Source organism: Armigeres subalbatus, chromosome 1, assembly GCF_024139115.2.
Source record: "Armigeres subalbatus isolate Guangzhou_Male chromosome 1, GZ_Asu_2, whole genome shotgun sequence".
In the NCBI taxonomy this organism is placed as follows: Eukaryota; Metazoa; Arthropoda; class Insecta; order Diptera; family Culicidae; genus Armigeres; species Armigeres subalbatus.
In genome coordinates, this window is record NC_085139.1 from 2,710,288 (window position 1) to 2,723,557 (window position 13,270).

The 13,270-nt window shown below is 39.0% G+C and overlaps 2 protein-coding genes across 5 annotated transcripts in view; one reads left to right on the forward strand and one right to left on the reverse strand.

Moving 5' to 3' along the window:
* Window positions 1–13,270, forward strand: part of LOC134219628 (mucin-2) — a 144,814-nt gene that overhangs the window by 80,858 nt on the left and 50,686 nt on the right. The gene's annotated exons all lie outside the window — the stretch shown is intronic.
* LOC134219671 (uncharacterized) overlaps window positions 1–13,270 on the reverse strand; it is a 105,455-nt gene that overhangs the window by 79,952 nt on the left and 12,233 nt on the right. The window contains exon 1 of one of the 2 annotated variants that reach the window (XM_062698477.1): window positions 5,175–5,794. The exons of the other annotated variant lie outside the window; for it this stretch is intronic. The gene's annotated coding sequence lies outside the window, so the exon portion shown is untranslated. Of the gene's footprint in view, window positions 1–5,174; window positions 5,795–13,270 lie in introns of those variants that run through there. 2 annotated transcript variants of the gene reach the window in all.

The following is a 13,270-nucleotide window of genomic DNA, read 5'->3' on the forward strand; positions in this document are numbered from 1 at the left end:
TAATTTTAATTCTTAAAGTGTTTGCAAGCTCAATCAGAGATGCAAACAAAAAGATCGCATTTTCTGTCTTCTGATAAATAATTGAAGTGGTACACACTAAAACACTTTGGTTTTAATAAGCTATTCAATAATGATAATGAGGCACTGGTCTATTTTACAGCTTACAATTTATCTTTCCTGGAAACAAAGGAAAAGTAAGCAATGTCCCGCTTATTTTCAATTGTCCCGCTTATTTTCATTTCATTTAAAATTTACTTTTATCACGCATCACATAATTCTTTTCATTCATTGATCAACGATGCAATCCATTCGCTATTGAAATTTGTTCAAAATTGAAACCAGGCCCATCGATGTCCAACATTTTTTTCTACCTTTAGTCTTCGTGGAGATGCAGAGGTGAACATGGTACGAATCAGTGAAGACTATCTTCATCTTTCTAACTGACTGAATGACGGTGACATAGTTCTGCTTATTTTATTTCAAACTTACAGATTATATGGAGGAGTGATACATGAATAAATCTCCTCCATATCAATCGGTATGTCTGTCCATATATTTTCTGGCAGAATGACGAAAGAAAGCCGTGTTCATTGTCAACTGGTGATCTTTCGGTATAGTTTTGAAACTAACAAAAAACTAATTTTGACATAATCTAGACGGCAGCGATCGCAAAAAAAACTGAATAAAGTAAGTGAATTGGTCAAGACAGGCCAAAAACGAAACACTCTCAGCATCACGCGATGTAGTAGTAAACCATAGAGGTTATTCACTGCTACTGCCCGGTATAATGCAGACAGTGGACAAAAACTGAATAAACCTGTAGTGAAGAAGCCGAATAAACTAATAAAGAACAAGTGGATTTCTGACAAGGTGTCACACACCAGAAAGTGGTTGAGTAATACGTCCACAAAGCAAGACAACTTGACGTGCTGCAAGCAAGTACCAACATATGACAACGCATGCAGATGCGAACGTGTCCATCCACTCTATAATTCGAGGGAAAATAAAAACAAACGAATAAAAGCAAAAATGAGCACATTTAAACATCATTATCGCCGTCATCATCATCGTCATCATTACCATCAATGGCAGCAGTACAACAGGCATAGTAAATAATCCCAACAATTACGCCTAAATTGCTGAGGGCACTCGACATATTTTGACATTTCTTTCGGTGGGACCTAATTTTTTCCTTTCTTATCCGAATACACTTATACTCAATATGCAAAATACAATTACCGTGTACCGGATGGTCGTACACCGTAATCGGTTGTCGGCATATTTGATTGTATATCGCCAATAGACTCGCTAGCATAAGTTTCGGCCCAGTCTAGAAGAGGTCTAGCTAAATATCACAACCGACCCCAAACGGAAAAGTAAACCGGCAACATTCCAACAAATCACCCTGAATCAGCTCTCACAAAACGATGGCATGCCGTACTTGTAGCCGTACTCAACTCCGCACCGCATCTCTTGAGAAGTGATCGAGGAGTGCAACTTGAGATAGAAACTTATTCAACTCATGAAAGGTTTCAGTTCGGTGATCCAGATCGACTGATCGTGATCCACACGATTTAAAGGCGAGTGCTTCTCTCTTCTCAGGAATAAGAAACATCAACATGTAAAAAGCGATTGTGATCACTTGTGGAGTTGTTGGACGAAGGAGTGCCTACACTACACGGTTTCGGTATGGCATTTTAAGATCTGTCCGCGCGCGGTGGCTGTTACCTGCTGCTTTGTTTTGTTTCTTCGTTCTTGTTTTGATGGGTAGACTACTTATTATACTGCCGGCTTCTAGAAAGAATGTGGTGAATGTGTTCGAGTTCTTACTTTCCTTGAAAACATGAAGGGTATGGTGAACGCGTGGGAACTTGGAATCTTTGGGAGTTTGTATGAAACTTCAACGGCATTTTTTTCGGTTTATTCTAACAGTGACTGCAAAAATAATATTGGCCTATGTTAGAGATAATATTTTCAATGTTGAGAATATTATAATGTTTGACGTTTTTCTAAAATTGTGAAAAACTTAACAAAAGTTCAAATTTGAACAGATATCACTGATATACATTTGTTGTATTCAGGCAAGAACCCCAACATATCATTTTTTATATGACTTTATTGTAAAAGAAAATAAAAATCGGGACAGTACGAAAGGTTCAACCTCACCAAAAGTGATTACTTCAGGATTTTATTTTACACTTTCTTCTTCTTGAGTGGTAAAAAAGAAGTTGATTTTTTTTCTGTGAAAACATGGGTAAAGGAATTCCACAAATTGTATCTTCTTGGTATTAAAAATGACACGAGTGTGGAATGCGATTGGAATTTATCTTCAATGGGAACAATACACTCGGCTCTTGGCCGTTTATTTGCACACGCTTGTTAGAAAGGCAATATGATTTATAGTTTCTCTTTGTGCACACAACAGAATACAAAGACTCTGTGAACCGTAGTACTATTTATTTGTGAAACTGCCACTTTAAATCCGCCCCTGCTATGAGACTATGAATTCGATTAACATTGGTTAAATCGGTTATTATAAGTACTCCACAATTATGGTCTAAAAACTGCCCAAAGCGGTAATGTATATCGATTGAAAAGCTGTCAAAATATCTAAAAATCCAAAACCGGCCTAGGATCGTAGAAAAAGCGGTTACGATCTCCTTTGACTGACAAAAGTGCTAAAACATAAGATAAAGATTTGACCTTTCAGCACGCGCGCACTGCTGAGCCACAAATGCCACCTGCTATCAAACATTAGACTGACCAATGCGTGTTTTAAACGTCGATATAAAGATAGTCGATTCGGTTTTCTGTTGCTGATTGGTATTGCTTACTCAAAAACAGTCTTGCCGATTTGTTGTTTGTTTTATGAACTAAATGGCGATACAAGTTTATGATTTTCTCTCAAAACGTGCTCAAATTTGTAGCTTGAATTGTTATTTTATGTATTTTATCATTTTTAAGCAATCTTACACAATCAATCAGATGAGTAGGTTACTGTTCCTCATCGTATTGTGGGATACAAAACAAGTATTGCATAACTGATGGACCTGTGGATACCTGATTAGAAAATTTAACGAGCCTTGCGTCTCTTCGTTCATATAATAAAACATAATGTCACAGTCAATTCTTAGAAAATCAATAGATCTATATCTGTTTACTCTTACGATCGATAGTTTATCTGAAGGAATGTTCGTATCGTTCAGAAATCTTCTAACACTTGACATTAGTTTGGTTCTGTATGGTAAAAAATATAAAAAAAAATATTGATCGAGATATTAGAACATGTATAAATGTTCCTCATTGAGACCACTTCCTGCGTCATCTCAGCCTTCTGGTAGGTCCGGGACTGACTCAATCAAACTATTTAGAGAAGTTGACTTCATTATTCGTCCCCGTCATGTCCCGATGGTGAAGTTTCGTAGAAAACGAGTCGTGTCGTGCCTCTTCTTGGCAGGAATATCGGAATCACCTGATTGCCGGAACGATCGTCAATTTGTCGAGAACATCCCCTGTCGGTCCCCTCGACGATGGCTTTCAGGAAGGGGATACGTTGGACACGGATAACCTGTTCGGAATTCGAAATCATGCAAAGTGGTCGTAAAATTTGAGTGATTTAGAGGCAAATAGTTTCGCCGTCGCCGACATTAACAGCCACTAAGCCGTTCGGATTAACAAAATTAAACGAATGCAAAAATTGGCGTGCTCGCACTATCCGGAATGCATTTCTGGTTGGAATATATGAATACGAACGATCTATTCCTCCGCTTCAGGAGGAACTGGGAGTAGCTGTGCGCAACGGCATCGAATTATCATTCACGGTCGGAACCTCTGCTCAACCAGCGACTAGTCTTGTCTGGTTTGGTCACAGGATGACCTTTGATGTTTCTAATTTGTAAACAAACCAGCTCACGTAGGGGCCATCATTGCATTCATTGGGGGTTGTTTGAATAAATCTTCTCTCGCGACTGCGGTGTCAGCGAGCAGCTTCAGCGGATTTGTGGTACATGATGGTAGCTCGATAGATAGCTGTTTTCCCACGAGCCATAATTGGTGATGGTTGCACGCGGTGGTGTCCAAAGTGGTTGGCATACTACTCGTTGTTCGCACTTTGTGGGGTCTTTAGAGTGTTGCAGCTGGGTAGGGAGTTGAAATCGAGATGAAGTCAAGAGATTGCCCGGTCTAGAGGTACGGGTCGCATAGATCGTCTGCTTAGGCATTTTCATCAGCAACGTGTAGATCTTTTGCCTAGAATTATGCAATTCTGAATAGCGTCGATATGATGTTGCTTGGACTATGTTAGGCGTACGATTCCAATGGGTTATCTTTCAATAATCTAAGGTGAGGTTCGATGCAGATCAAACGATCGACATAGAACCGAGCGGACAGAGAACATAGCTGACACGAATTTGCGGCACATTAAGCTAGGTTAATTGCTATTTCATGATTGTCATACACATCAAATTACTATACTTCCACAGAGTAAGATTATAAAAGCTTGATTTGTTGACGGCGATTCAGTTCATTGAACTAAAATGTATCACCAAAATAGTCACTGGCATTTGAAAAAAAATCAACACCTTTGTCCAATTTTCAATGTAGCAATTCTCATCCGATTTTCTCGCAAGAAGCTGCATTCGAACAAATTCACAACAAATTGCGTTATCATGAAAATAGAGTAAGCAAAGTATTAAGCTATTTTAGTGGAATGTTTTCACCTGTCATAAGACAAGTTTATTACTATTCCGTCGAGTCGAGTCAGTTGAGTTCGAAATGCATATCTGTAAATAGTACAACGTGATTGAATTAAATAGAATATTGGTATTAAACTCGTTTTATGACAGGTAAAAATAAGGTGTCGAACCGTAACCTATTTTAACAAATGCTACAAGCTCTAAACAACATGAAAAACAAGTAAAATCGTAAAGGTGATATTACATGACTGTCATAATTAATTCACACATGCTTCTGTAAGGATGTTTTATCACTATTCTAATTTTCTATTGTAATTATCAAAAATACTAATAACACATATTATTACATCATGTCCATGTGGAAAATAAGAAAGCTATCAATTAGCTGCTTCATGAGATGAGTATTCCGCGGTCCGAAATAAACGTCAGTTTTATTGCAAAAATAGCATAAAAATGTGAAAGATAATTTTGCTTACTCACTTTAGTTTCTCACGCCCGCGTAATTGACGATTGCATATTCGCACGCGTTATATTACACTTCGAACTTTGCTAGGCATCATAATGCACACACCTGGGGGCGCACCGCTGTAGTTATCGATGCGAAATAACGGCCCCATACACGTGGTCTTCTCTTCACACCCACCCCCACCGAAGCTGCTTCCAGTAAATCTCTGGGGTCACAATATAACCCACTGAACTCTAACTTGCTTGCTTCGCTTGCAACCACTCTGGCAACAATACACCTTATACAGTAAGAAGAAACAACACTTGTCGAAAGACGAAAATACCACAGCCCAGCGTCGCAACTCAACAATTGTTAGTTCTGTGACCTTTTTTTTCCCTTTCACACCTCTCTCAACACATGACTCCGATCAACGAGCCCAATTCGATTTAGCTGGGCTCCTCTGCACAACACCGATCAGACCCCAAACTCCGCGAACACGAATTCGCGCGCGCGCGTACGCCTGTCGACTAATCCGACGATCGACTGAGACGCGAGGACGACAACTCTACGACGACGGTGTTCGATGGCCACTACAAAACCGACGACTGAATGCTAGAATGCTTCTGGACCGAGCCGTGGTTCGAACGAAACTGAAAGCGAACGATATTAGCGAGCATTTTAGTGGCTGCTGCTTGGAGATTTTCGGTGGTTTGCTTCGCGCGAAAGGTAAAATCCCGAATCGATTCACCCATGGTTAGAGGGAGTTTGTCTTGCATTTCGAAACTGTGTAAGCTTTGAACGGAAACAGAATAATGAAAAGTTAGCTTCTTAGTCTTGGAACTGAGTCGCAAATATCATATTGATTTGATTCTTAAAAAAAGTAATTCCACCAATCACCTGTGGTAAAATTAGTTATTAACAATTGTATGTTTTAGTAACATCTTTACAAAAAACCCAGATTAATCCACCTAGCGTTGGTGGTGCCTTTCTCGCATTTAGTTAAGACACCAACCTTATATGGAATTTATATGGTCCAATGTACCATTTTCTTCATAACTTTGAAACGCAATGACCAATCGTTATAAAATTAAATAGTGATCAACAAGGCTTTGTCCCCTGTCGAATAAAACTTGTTGCGAGAAAATCGGTTTAGGATTACTATACGAAAAGTTGTCTAATGTTTTTTATAGCTTTTGTGCACACACATACACACACACACACACACACACACACACACACACACACACACACACACACACACACACACACACACACACACACACACACACACACACACACACACACACACACACACACACACACACACATACATACACACGGACAGACAGACATGTGCTCAGCTCGTCGAGCTTAGTCGATTGGTTTATAATACTATGGGTCTCAGAGACTTCTATAAAAAGTTCGTTTTCGGAGTGAAACTTAGTTGTACGAGAAAGGCAAAAAGATAAAGAAAAGTGGAATAATTGGAATTTCATAGTCATATTTATGGTGGTAGGTCATTTGGTCAATTTATGTATAAACATTTTATTATATAAATTTCTATCATAAAAAAGTACCAGTTATACAGACAAGCGAAGATTGTCCGAATAAGTTTGAATCCATGATAAACATTATTGCACATTATTCTTTATGATCTGCCTCAAAGTTGTGCTTTTCCAGTGGTGAATGGGTGGAAAATTAAAAAAAAATAAATAAAAGAGAATCAAATACTTATCAGATTTCACTTGTCATAAAACGAACTATTCTATTTAATTCCATCACTTTGTAAACTCTCATCAGTGGCTTATACTTGACTAGACTCGAGAGACTAAAGACGTCTTTACTGTTGAGGTCGGAAACGTATACTTTGCAAAGTAATGGAATCAATTGGTTCATGAAAAGTGAAGAAAAAATATTAGACATAGACATAAAAAATATAGACATGATTTAAAAAACATAGTTGTATCGGCCTTATTAAGGTACTCCAGGGCATGTGAAAATACGGGGTAAAGTGGGTACTCTGTCGATGAATCGGTGAACGTTTTCAATGGTAACAATGTTCTAGAACAGCGGTTCTCAACCTGGGGTACATGTACCCCTGGGGGTACCTTTGCCGGCCCCAGGGGGTACCTTTGCCGGCCCCAGGGGGTACCTCGGACCAAAATGCGTAATGGCGGATGTATTACAATTCCAATAAAACTAATTGATATTGTTTTAATATTTATGTATTTTTATATTTCAAAACTTCGTATTGTATTATGCATGGCGGTCAGCAAATCAAAACCTATCAGATCCTGCCCACTACAACCTGCATAGTGTATGATGGTCTGTGCAACAAAAGATTAAAAGAACAAAAATTTTAAAGACTTGAATCTAAAACTAAGAGGTCTGAAAACCTCTATTTGAGAGGCGTGAAGGCTCAGTAACTTCGTTGATAACTCGTAAGCTTGGAAACCTCCTTTCAAGAGTCTCGGAAGCCTCCTTTCAAGAGGCTCGGAAGCCTCCTTTCAAGAGGCTCGGAAGCCTCCTTTCAAGAGGCTCGGAAGCCTCCTTTCAAGAGGCTCGGAAGCCTCCTTTCAAGAGGCTCGGAAGCCTCCTTTCAAGAGGCTCGGAAGCCTCCTTTCAAGAGGCTCGGAAGCCTCCTTTCAAGAGGCTCGGAAGCCTCCTTCTCCTTTCAAGAGGCTCGGAAGCCTCCTTTCAAGAGGCTCGGAAGCCTCCTTTCAAGAGGCTCGGAACACCTTTCAAGAGGCTCGGAAGGCTCCTTTCAAGAGGCTCGGAAAGCTCCTTTCAAGAGGTTCGGAAGGCTCCTTTCAAGAGGCTCGGAAGCCTCCTTTCAATAGGCTCGGAAGCCTCTTTTGAAGAGGCTCGGAAGCCTCCTATGTAGAGGTTTGAAAACCTCCTTTCAAGAGGTTTGGAAACTTCCTGATTCAAATATGACGTCCACTACTTTTTGAGATTTCTAGACCCCCTCTCCCCCCTCTGTCACGCTTTTTTTGTATACCTTGTATACTGTCCTTCTACGCATAGTTGTCCCATGTTATTTTTTGTGGATTATGACTTTTCACCATAGAGCAGTCTATTTTGAAGTATACTTTTAAAAAACTCTAACAGATTTTGAACTTTGTTCGGAAAATCATTGAAAACAACATCAAGTATATTTGTCCCATTGCTTAATTTCTACGCATAATTGTCTCGCGGTGATTAAATTCATCATTATGGCGGATTCTGTTATTTTAAGGAGCAACACACATTGAAATAGCATTTTCTGTTTAGATCTTGCAATCTTAACCTGTTGCACTGGTTTAATGGGGGCAATTTGTACAATACTCATTCTAAGCGACATAATCACTTCAACCATGTGGCAGGTTCACTTCCATAAATAAAGCATGTGGAGACATATGTCAATCGCAGTAGTCATTCACGAAATCATGCATATTCGTAGAAACCATAAAACAAGTGCTCTATTTCTCGGCATAACTGTCCCGCCAAACTATTTTTATTATGGTTGTCGCAAATTCTATTTGTGAGTGAAAAATAAGAATGATTTCAATGAAATTGAGTCTTCTGAATGGTTCTGTGATGTAATAATCTTATATTGCATTATGGTTATACGCCAACAATGGAAATTAGTGTTCTATTTCAAATGTCATTTTCTCATTTGTCGTTTTTTGAATTTGGTACAAGCAAGCGTAGAACGGTAGTATATGCACTGGCACAAAATCTTAGATCCCCTCCCCCTAAAACATGTGACATCATTATTGAACGACCTCTTATAGAAAGCTTGATGTGTAAATTTAATTTGAATAGCAAAGTTTTACAGAATAACGAAGATTTCATACAACATTTTGAAGAGCCATATATTCAGTTAATTTTCAGGTCCGTTTTCCATATATCTTATGAGGTTATTTTCATTTACAACAAAAACAATAGAGGGTACCTCAATAAATGTAAAAATTCAAAGGGGTACCTATCAAGGAAAAGGTTGAGAACCGCTGTTCTAGGAAGATGAAGCAGAACTATCAAAGAATTCACCTGACATACACATATTTGGAATCAAAACCATTTGAGGCACTGTTATCGCACATAAGAGCGTTCTTTCTTCATTACAATGGTTGTGGACTGTATACGCGGATTAACTTAACGGAACAATTAATGTTTATTGGATGGAATAACTTGTACGCGATTTATCTTGTTTAACGTTCGTTTACTGATCACTTAACTTCACGGATGACCGACAAAGTTCTTGATTTGCACTGTATTACTTTACTACAGACTGTAGTGACTGACTAATAACGTTTGATTTGGACATTGTGACTGTGACTATTACGACCCCTTAACTATGGCTAACTAACTTAACTTATATGACCCTCTAGCATATTGATCTTTGTTCTCTGGCATTTCTAAGATCAATTATGATACGGTTAATGGTCTCATACATCTCACATCATCTACATATGAACAGATTTGGCTGTAAAATACTGGAATGATTCGAACTGACTCAAATCTTCCTAATAGTGTGTGAATACGTTACGATTGCTTGACAGTATTACTGATCTAATGCGAACTGATCGTTTCTGACTGAATCATGCGTGAACAGGCACCATACTAAAGCTATTGCTTGATCATGACTTTAAACTACTGGGAAAAGCTTTTACTTTTATTTTAATTCAATGGATTACCAACAAAATAATCGTGTCTAAATTTATCATTGATGTGGAAAGTGAATAATTTGGGCAATTAAATAATTGTGAGATATCATAAACGATTTAAAATTTTTAATTAAAGTCAAAATCTGACATTTTCACTTGCCCTTAAGTTTTAACATACATGGGGCAAGTTGAACAACATTTTTGGTAGAGCCATTTTAACTGTTTTCAGAATGTTTTCCTTTGAAAAATAACTTAGACTCTCATATATCATATGGATCTTAATCAGATTCAGTTTGATATCGTTGGTTTCGTTGTTAAAAAGTATTGGACAGTCAATTACCAAATGTGTATTTTAAATTCTGAAAATTATCTCCCGCATGAAATAGAGCATTTTTTATAGCCTTACGATATTTTTCCGTTATCGGTGCGAGTAATCTATTTATTCTACAGTAGGTCAACAGGTTTTGTCTCGTGTTTCATTATTTTCAAACTTCACATCAGATTTACAGATTTTCAGATAAATAAAGTACTTAACACATAAATTGGCAATTTCGTTCTATTACAAATTTACAACACTGAGCTTCGCCTGAATAAAAACGTTTCTTTTGAAGTTTGATTCATGTAATAATTTGTGCTCTAAACAGAGAAAAATTCATTGGAAAACTTAATAAAGATATGCTTATTCTTTCCACCTAAAACATTTGGTACGAAAGTAAGCTAATGGAAAGCAGGGCAATTGCCAGTTAAACAGTAAATCGGTTGTTGTCATGTTTTCGTATCAGCTAACATTATAATCCTTTTCTTGTTGCAAAAACATAAGTCCGACAAGCAACCAACCTTCATATATGATCTGAAAATACTGCGACTCAGAAAATATATGAACTTTATATAGGGGAAAAGACGGCTTTGGCAGGTTTTGTTCTATACTTGGCAGGGGGGTTTTTGTCGATCGAATTTTATGAAATTTAGCCACAATATTCTTTGATATGCAAAGAATGTTTAGGCCAAATTTGAGCATAATCAGTAATAAAAAAAAACCCCTGACAATAATAGAACAAAACCTGCCAAAGCCGTCATTCCCCCTACTCCTTTAATTAGTTTCGTTCGACAGTATAACACAGAATAAGTCCCACTCGCCCCGTTTGAAGGGGTAAGTGGGTCCTATAGGTAAAGTTATTTCTGTCACTACCAATATTTTTGTAATTGAATAAATGGCTTCCAACACGTCTACACTTACACAACATAAGCATATAATGATCTATCCGTGGTTAATGTTCTGAAATACTGTATTCTGAGTATGCGTTAACAATTTTGTGGAATTAGCCTCTTTATAGGTCCCACTTGCCCCGGGGTACCTTAACTTCAAATTAAAGTCCATTTTACTATTTGGTAACTTATTCTGCAGCTGAAAGTCACTATTTGGTCCCTTTTTTCGCCAGTCGCTATATTGAGCAGCAGGGATAAGGATGGGAGCATCTTGACGGACGAACGTGTGATGTTCGAAAGGTGGTAGCAGCACTACGAGGAACATTTGAATGGCTCTGAGAGTACAGGCAGTGAAAGTCAAGGTAGCAGAGGAGATGACTACGTCAGTTCAGCGGACGATGGAAGCCAACCAGCCCCCACCTTGAGGAAATTTAAGGATGCGATCCAACAGCTAAAGACCTATAAAGCAGCTGGTAAGGATGGTATCGGAGCTGAGCTCATCAAGATGGGTCCGGAAAAGCTGGCCACTTGCCTGCACAAACTGATAGTCAGAATCTGGGAAACTGCCCCATCTACAAGAAAGGCGACAAGCTGGAGTGTGAGAACTTTCGAGCGATCACCATCCTCAATGTCGCCTACAAAGTGATATCCCAGATCATCTTCCGACGTCTGTCACCATTAGTGAATGAGTTCGTGAGAAGTTATCAAGCCGGGTTCGTTGACGGTCGCTCGACATCTTTACTGTACGGCAAATCCTTCAAAAATGCCGTGAATACCAGGTCCCAACGCATCATCTGTTCGTTGATTTCAAGGCGGCATACGACAGTATAGACCCCGTAGAGCTATGGGAAATTATGGACGAGAACAGCTTCCCTGGTAAGCTTACCAGACTGATCAAAGTAACGATGGATGGGCGCCCGAGCGCGACATGGCCCGCCTGGGATGCAGTGTTACGATAGACGGGGATACATTCGAGGTGTTCGAGGAATTCGTCTATCTTGGATCCTTGCTAACGGCTGGCGATCCGGCAGGTACGAGACGGCGTGGAGCACAGCGAGCAAGGTGGGCAGACCAGGTGCAGAACGACTTGGAGAGCGTGGGGCGCATTCGAGGATGGAGAGTTGCGGCCTCGAACCGTGTATTGTGGCGTCAAATTGTTGATTCAGTGTTATGTGTTTAGATGTTAACTAAATAAATGATTGAATGAGATTTCATCACCGTTGCTTAATTAGGTGATCTCCATGTCGCCTTGTGGATATTTTTGCGGGAGAAGAAAGACGAGTTTGTACAATCCCATTGAATTCCACCACTTAATTGTATCTTGACAGATACGTATTTCGACCTCAACAGTAAGGCCGTCTTCAGTGTCTCGTACTTAACTCGACTTAGTTACAAACTTACAAACTCGTCTTATGACAAGTGAAGACATTCCACTAAAAAGCTCAAAATAATTTTCTTTTTTTTCTTAATTCAAATTATTGTTTTTCGATGTTTTCCCACATATTTTTTCACATAAACTTCCAAAGAGTTATTAGCCATTTGATTATAATTCTTATGCAATGCGGCTGAGTATCGTTGCGGACGGAAATACGGGATGCTGGCTAAATAATCCTGATCCCTACGTGAAGTACCAACGGTACGCGTTGCCCAGCATTTACCAACCTGCTGAACTATAGAAAGCTCTATAGGATATTCAAACATTTTCATTTGTGTTAAATATGACTTTTTCAGACAGTATGTCATACCTTTCCGCTGGCCAACAGTAAATACATATGGTAGCCTGTCAGTGAATGCGATGGTCGAATGCAGCACAAATCGGTCATTTGGTGGCTGGCTCCTCTTGGACTCTCGATGATGCTATTGTCTCGGTTAGCCGATCACCAGAAAACACGATGTGGCACTGGTACTTAGTGAGTGTTTCGTTGATTTACTCGGTCGGGCTAAGAAGTTGTGCTTAAAGGTGTGTGAACATTTTCAAATACTAGTTTGTGATGAATCTCAATGATGGAATCGTTATAAAATCAAATTTTATAAAAATTCCTTTGAAAATATTGGATTAGGTTCAATAACTAATCCGAAAAGAGTATTTTCCATTGCCTTACGCAGCACTTCACACTGGTGTTTCTCTCATATCCCCAACAACAACTGCAAAGAATTCGAGAATATCGAATACAGTGTCATTTGCAATATAATTGGATGAATGTGAGTCTCACGCAGCCATCGAAGCTGTTCGAGAATATAGTTGGAATATTGATAATCGAACTGGCGCAGGAACT